The sequence below is a fragment of the Octopus bimaculoides genome, chromosome 17 (genome assembly GCF_001194135.2).
Source record: "Octopus bimaculoides isolate UCB-OBI-ISO-001 chromosome 17, ASM119413v2, whole genome shotgun sequence".
NCBI classification, from domain to species: Eukaryota; Metazoa; Mollusca; class Cephalopoda; order Octopoda; family Octopodidae; genus Octopus; species Octopus bimaculoides.
The window spans coordinates 20677260-20683766 of NC_068997.1; positions in this window are offsets into that span (position 1 = coordinate 20677260).

The following is a 6507-nucleotide window of genomic DNA, read 5'->3' on the forward strand; positions in this document are numbered from 1 at the left end:
ATATATATATGTATATGTATGTATGTACACATACAGATATATGCATGCACAGACAAGCACTCGGATTGGTACACATACACTAACCTTATCCCCACCAAAGATTATCCTCCAAACACACACACACACACACACACACACACACACACACAACCCCTCCCCCTAATTCCGCCATATTCAAAAGTCAGGGTGTCTTTGATAAATATCAGTGAACAACCAACAGCGTGAAAGATGGCTGCGATAACAACAACAACAACAACAACAACAACAGCATTAACAATAGCAACAACTAAAACAGAAACAACAAATAAAAGTAATATTAATAAAAGGAAACAAAACAAAAAAATAATAAACAAGAACAGTAGCGAGAGGAATAATACAAACGAATACCAAAATCAAAAACAGAAAGAGCAGAAACAACGGCAACAACCGGATGAGATAGCGGAAGAGAGGGTCGTGGAGGAAGGGTATGAAGGGGATAGGGAGAGGAGATGTTTAGAAAGGTCATAGCGCAAAGACGTTGTTGAGGAACGCTTCAATGTCTGCATGTGGATATGAATCTGCATGTGGATATGCGTGCGTATGTATGTGCCCGTGTTAGAGAATGTGTGTGTGTGTGTATGTGTGTGTGTGTGTGTGTGTTTGTGTGTGTGTGTGTTTGTGTGTGTGTGTATGTTCGTGTATGTGTGTGTGTGTGTGTGTATGTACTTAAGCCACGCGTATCAGAATAAACTGAAACTGGCTTAACAGCAATGTCTTTACATTCTCGCGTGTGTGTGTGTTGTGTGTGTGAGTGTGAGTGCGTGTGTGTGTATGTATGTATGTGCGTGTACGTATGTGTGCGTGTGTGTTTGTGTATGCACGTTTGTATGCATATATGTATATATATGTTGTAACTCTAGCAGAGACTCCATCTAAGAATATCTGAAGAAGGAATTGTAATTCCGAAATATCATCGGACTATAGATAACCAAGTTACAAGAGGTATATAGTCCATTTTTTGTTCTATAGTGCATTGTTATACCATTCTAAATTTTTTATTCTTTACAAACAATACACAATGCTTCAAGCGAACTACAATACTCTCTTGTATATATATCTGTTTGTGTTTGTGTGTATAAATGCGAATATATATGTGTATATGCATAAACATATATTTTTAATCCTTTATGTTTTATTTGATTCAGTGGTGGTAGTACCTGTATGTCTGTCAAGCTCGTCTTTTGAGTCTCTGGACATCATTACAACATTAGATTTTGCTACTTTAAATTATTGCCCCTCTACGGATGACAGAAGTTGTAGCTGTCCGTAGTGACACTTTACTTCCAATACCTTCCCAACTATTGATGTTTCAACTGCAACAGTGGTTCTTCCTTCCGACAGTCCGACCTGGCACAGTGTATCTTGAGCCCCTTTTGCATTCTTGCAGACCTTTCCACAGTGACATTTCACTCCCATTATCTCTCCAGTTAAGAGTGACTGGGGCTGGCTCATGCAAGTATACATTATATTACATTGCATATAAAATGCGGAGACGCGTGGTTCAGTGGTTAAGGTGTTACACCCATGATCGAAGGGTTGTAGTTTCAACTCCTGGACTGGTCAAGGCTTTGTGTTCTCGAGCAAAACGCATCATCTCAGGCTGCTACATTCCACTCATGTGCCAAAAACCGTAATCCTACGACGGTCAGACGTCCTGCGCGGGTAGTGAGAGAATATAAGCGCCATAGAACCCGCGAAACTGGTCTCATATACCTATAGCATAGGAAGAACCTTAGGTCTTTGTGTTTTTTTATCACATACAAGAGTATTTTAGATTCCAGACTTGCAGCAGGTTTACTGTTTCACTGCGTTAACACAATGTCACTAGATGTATCATATTATTTAAGTGATCACTGAATAATCACTATTCGATATAATAATTTTAATTGAAATATTCATTGTATTTATTCATACGATATTCCAAGCGATTTGTTTTATACAGTCTACTTTAAAAATTAAATATTTTGATGTATATAATATAATCATCTTTAAATATTTCACTGTAACTTCTTGCCTAAAGACTGAATTAACATATTGTTCACCTAATAATTTATTTCGAAGGGGATTTAACGTCACAAATATAGAGAATATTCACTCGTAAATTTTAAATTTATGATTTTTATTAGAAAGTTATCTTTTGCTCGTTTCTTTAAAATAACTCCATACATTATTTCAAACATTGTAAAAATTAGAAAGAATTAACTTTATTAATTGTAAACATAAATTATAAAACTAGTTGGGAAATTATAAAAAAAAAACAAAAAAAAAACTAGCAATCTGATTCATAGAGAATAATACAGCTGAATATTTTATATCCATAAAGATTTCATGTGGAACAATTAAAGAATAAATTATGTTCTACTTTCTACTTTCTGTATAGTACCTTTACGAAGGTATAAATTTTAAATGAAGATTTTTGAATCCCTAATGATTCTACACTGGATCAACGAAAGGTGATGCGTCAGAAAGTGTGTATGTATGTATGTATGTATGTATGTATGTATGTATCTATCTATATATCTATCTATCTATCTATCTATGTCTGTCTGTCTGTCTGTATGTATGTATGTATGTATGTATCTATGTATGCATGCATGTATGTATGTACGTATGTATGTATGTACGTATGTATGTATGTATGTATGTATGTGTGTGTGTGTTTGTATGTGTGCGTGAGTGTATGTGTGCGTGAGTGTGTGTGTGTGTGTGTGAGAGAGAGAGAGAGAGAGAATGAGCTATATTAAGACAGGCAAGAGGAGTGTGTTGAATAGAGTTACATTTTGTATGTGATAAATAAGTTTAAAAGTATAAAAGGTTTCTTTTGTTTGTTTGTTTCTTTTTTTCTTTTTTTGCTTTTTAATATATTCGACTGTTTATTCATGTAAATGAAACGTTGATTTGGATTCTCAATAATAACGCAATCCTCTAATAAATATAACGATCTTTTCCTCTTCCATTCTTTTTTATTATAAATCAATACAAAATAATATTTCAAACACGGTAATTATGATGGATGACATTTTCTTCAATCTAGGGAGCACTTGAGTACCAACCGAAAGCAAACAGAATTTGTACTGCTAGAAAGCACTTAATTTGGATTAATATTTTTTTACAGGTAACCTGTATAGCGATATGCATGTTCCAAAACTTCCTATCAAGCATGTTAAATTTGAAATTCTTCAATTTAATGCTATTGTATCGGTAAGTTTTCTTTCTGTTAAGAAAATTCTTTTAGGATGTATGAATTAGAATTCTGAATAAATTTGCATTAAATTTTGAACATCAGACTGAGATAAGTTATTGATAATTCAAATACATATATTTACCCCGACTGGTAATGAATTAAAGTACTTGTTGTAAACTCACTTTTAGACTTCAATATTCCCTTATTAAATATATTCTTTAATATTCTAGAAATATTTTTAACAATGTCAAACGTAATATACGGCAATCCCTTCCCATATCGCGGTTCGCCTATCGCAGACTTAGTACATCGCGGATTTTTCTGGCTAACATATACTCTTTTACTCTTTTACTTGTTTCAGTCATTTCACTGCGGCCATGCTGGAGCACCGCCTTTAGTCGAGCTAATTGTCCCCAGGACTTATTCTTTGTAAGCCTAGTACTTATTCTATCGATCTCTTTTGTCGAACTGCTAAGTTACGGGGACGTAAACACACCAGCATCGGTTGTCAAGTGATGTTGCGGGGACAAACACAGACACAAACACACATAGATATACATATCTATACATTCTATACATATATATATATATCTATACATACTTTCAGTTTCCGTCTACCAGATCCACTCACAAGGCTTGGGTCGGCCCGAGGCTATAATAGAAGACACTTGCCCAAAATGTCACGCAGTGGGACTGAACCCGGAACCATGTGGTTGGTAAGCAAGCTACTTACCACAGCCACTCCTGCGCCTATGTAAATTTATATCGTGGACTCCTCAGTACATTCGGATTTCTACACCTGATAGGTATTTATAATTATTCAGATTTTAATTATTTTTGTGGGAGGTTTTCGTCCGGCATGCTAACGCTTCTTATTTCTTCACTGCCCACAAGGAGCTAAACATAGAGGGGACAAACAGGGACAGACAAACGGATTAAGTCCATTATATCGACCCCGGTGTGTAACTGACACTTACTTAATCGACCCCGAACGGATGAAAGGCAAAGTCGACCTCGGCGGAATTTGAACCCAGAACGTAAAGACAGACGAAATTCCGCTAAGCATTTCTCCCGGCCTGCTAACGTTTCTGTCAGCTCACCGCCTTTGACAGCGAATATTTCAATGCTTGATTTCTTGTGTATTTTAACATATTTGTTAATTATTTACGTTGGAACCAGGTGTTTTTCAGTTTGATTTCTTTTTGTTTTGTTTTATTATGGTTAATATTTTTGTATTATTTCTTCATTCAAAGACTGCGAGCTGGCAGAAACGTTAGCACGCCGGATGAAATGCTTAACGGTATTTCGTCTGCCGTTACGTTCTGAGTTCAAATTCCGCCGAGGTCGACTTTGCCTTTCATCCTTTCGGGGTCGATAAATTAAGTACCAGTTACGCACTGGGGTCGATGTAATCGACTTAATTCGTTCGTCTGTTCTTGTTTGTTCCCTCTATGTTTAGCCCCTTGTGGGCAATAACGAAATAGGTATTTCGTCTGTCTTTACGTTCTGAGTTCAAATTCCGCTGAGGTCGTCTTTGCCTTTCATCCTTTCGGAGTCGATAAATTAAGTATCAGTTGCGTACTAGGGTCGATCTAATCGACTGGCCTCCACCACAACCCCCACCCCCCAAAAAAAAATTCGGCCCTTGTGCCAAGAGTAGAAAACATTATTTCTTCGTTCAGTTGAGTTTACTATCGATGTTGTTGTTATCACACCCACTGCTATTGTTCTTTCAACGACTTTCATTGTTGTTTTGCTGTTTATGTTATTATTGTAGTTGATGTTGACAGCGATGTTGCTGTCGTTGTTTCTACGGCTAATTTGATCCTGATATTGATGCAACAGTAGTTGAAGCAATTGTTCTTGATATTGCTATTGTTGTTAGTACAGTTGTTGCTATATTTGTTGTTGATAACACTGTTTGATGGTAAATTTGTTGCTAATTCTATTCTATTCGTAGTAACAGATGATGCAGATGCAGCTACTTCCTCTTGTTGTTACATTTGCTATTGCTTCAAGCTGCCCTTTCAAATGCTATTGTTGCTATGATTGTAGTTGCTGTTGTTGTTGTTGTTGTTGTAACATGTGCTGTTGATAACATTGTTGTAGTTAATTTTGATGTTGAAAATGCTGTTGCCGTTACTAATACTTCAAATTTTGTTGCGTATATTATCATTGCTGTAGCTGTCGTTGTTGCTATTTTTCTTGTTGATAACATAGTTGACGCTAATTTGTTGTTGCTAATTCAATTCTAGCAACAGATATTATTACTATTGTTGCTATCTCTTATAGTTGCTGTTAGATTTACTGTTGCTCTTGCAAATGTTACTGGTGTTATGATTGTTGTTGTAACTATTTTTGCTGTTGATAACATAGCTGTTGCTACAAGCTGTTGTTTTTATGTTATTGTTGCTATTTTTGCTGTTGATAATGTTGGTGATCCTACAACTGCTGTTGCTAACCGTATGTCCGTTGCTACAGATATTGTCGCTACGGTTACTGCTGCTTACAGCCGGCTCTTCTTAAAGATGTTGCTGCTACCAGCTGTTGTTGCTAATTTCCTTAATGCTATCATTGTTGTTGTTGTTGTTGTTATTGTTGTTGCTGCTGCTGTTGCCTTTATTGTTGTTGCTATAGAACATTTTACTGTTGCTATAGTTAGAATTATTATAGCTGCTTCTTATTTCTTTTGTTAATCCTGCAATTGTTCCTTGTTGCATCAGCTACTGATATTGTTGTTGTTGTTGTTGTTGTTAATGATGACAATGATGATGATGATGATGATGATGATGTTATCGCTGTTGTTGTTATTCTTGTTGTTGTTTTTCCTCAACGCTCTCTTTGTTCCTCTTACTGTTTCTATTGTCGGTGCTGTTAATATCACCGTTATTGTTGTTCCTCTGATATTTGTTGTCGTTCCTTCCTGTTGTTGTTGATTGTTGTTGGTGTTGTTGTTGATTGTTGTGATATCTTTTTATAGCAGCATCGTACAATGTAATAATATAATGAATATTTCATGACGTCAAATGATCAATATCATAAACCAGCAAGAAAGAAATCTGATAAAGGTATCTTATGAATATATTGAAAATTTGTAGATGAAGATTATTATGATAGATACATTTAAGCATTTGCGGGAGTAAGTGTGTGTGTGAGTGTGTGAGTGTGTGTGTGTGTGTGAGTGTCTGAGTGTGTGTGTGTGTATGTGTGAGAGAGAGAGAGAGAGAGAGAGTTTGCGTGCGGGTGTGTACGCATATGTTTTTATCTGTGTGTGTGTATGTGTG